Genomic DNA, 1,602 nt, shown 5'->3' with positions numbered 1-1,602 from the left:
TATTCTTCTGTGTTGCTTTTTGCAGGGGGAAAGGTTAGGGCAGATATATGCCTGTGCTGTTCAACAGCAGCCATTTTCCATATACCTCCCCTACACAGATGCTAGACCTGATGCTCCATTGTCCTACACCTTGCATAGTAGCTTGCATTGGAGAAAAGCGGGTATAAAATTCTACCACTAGTGTCAATGAATACAGACAATAGACATGTAGAAGTGCTGCACTGGTGCAAAGCGGGACATCAGTGATCCCCAGTTTCAAATCAGGGTATATCAGCTATACCAGTACAAGCCAAAAAAATTAGTAGAGACACAGCCCAAGGTACTCTGGAAACAAGTAATTATTACAACCCTAGGAAATATTCATTCCCTGACCATCCCTCCTTGAGTGATGATTTTAGACAAGTCTCCTATGTATGACGACACAGTATGGAGTTCTACATTTGCTATTGTTTCTCATACAGGCTGGGAAACTGGACGGGATTTTGGAGACAGAAAGTCTATGTATTACCATCTCCCAAGAGAATTGTTTCTAGAGTTCCAGACAAAATGCAGCTAAATAGACAGATTATACATGATTGTACCAGATTCCAACCTCATACAGACAAACTGAATTCAACCTCATACAGACAAACTGAAATCGCAGCTCATTTCATTCAAGTAGATTAAACGGTTTATCCTACCTCACTTGTAAAGCACTGTAACATGCTGCTTCCTGCATTACCTGCTTGTGTGTTATATTACATGATGGGAAATGGGAAGCATCAGCTGGGCTCCTCCTCGTGCTAGGGGTCCTCTGATTTTTAACACTCTGAGACACTGGTAATTCAACCTCATTCAGAGACCAACTGTTAGTGCCTCCTATTTGGTTTCCTGGATGAGCAAGAAACAGAGCTCAGCAAATTCTCAATGCAACAGACACCCAAAGAATATTGAAGGAGGAGATCACCGGGGGAAAAAACAAACAAACATGGAACCTTCTTGAAGAGTGATATCCTTATGTTCTTATTTCCTTTACTCAAACACAGGTTTAGAAAGAGGGGAACACAGACAACTTACTGATATAGTCACAATAGTATTCATGGGGTAGGAAGGAGAAATAAACCCCACATTTCTCAGATACATCTATATTTCATTGCTAAGCTTTCAGACGACACAATATCAGTAGTTTTCTATAGCCACAGCATGAGCTTTCATTTACATTCTGTCCATACTTGTTTTTCCTCCCTTCTGCCCCACGTATTTTTGAATATTTGAAATAATGACAAATATGCATTCTGAAACCATCAAGAGACATATGTTTAAATGTATATGCCCTTTTGTTGCCTAGGCTTTTCTGTCTGTTCAGCTATTTAAAAACATTCTGCAGTAACAGACACTGTATATCGGGGTGGCGAAACCACAGCTCACGAGCCACATGTGGCTCTTCTACAGTTAAAGTGAGGCCCGCAGAGCCCCACCCCCTGCCTCCACCCCTCCCCATTCTCTGCCTAGCAGACTGGGGGAGGGGCGGAAGCTGGGGCTTCTGCCAGAGACAACTGGTGCCTATTGAGAGTGGGGTGCACAATTTAAAGGTGTGCCCCCCAAACAGCTTGAGTCATGCCC

Source organism: Eretmochelys imbricata, chromosome 1 (genome assembly GCF_965152235.1).
Source record: "Eretmochelys imbricata isolate rEreImb1 chromosome 1, rEreImb1.hap1, whole genome shotgun sequence".
Lineage (NCBI taxonomy): Eukaryota > Metazoa > Chordata > Testudines > Cheloniidae > Eretmochelys > Eretmochelys imbricata.
The sequence above is the reverse complement of the archived record's forward strand: the minus strand, read 5'-3'. Positions refer to the sequence as shown.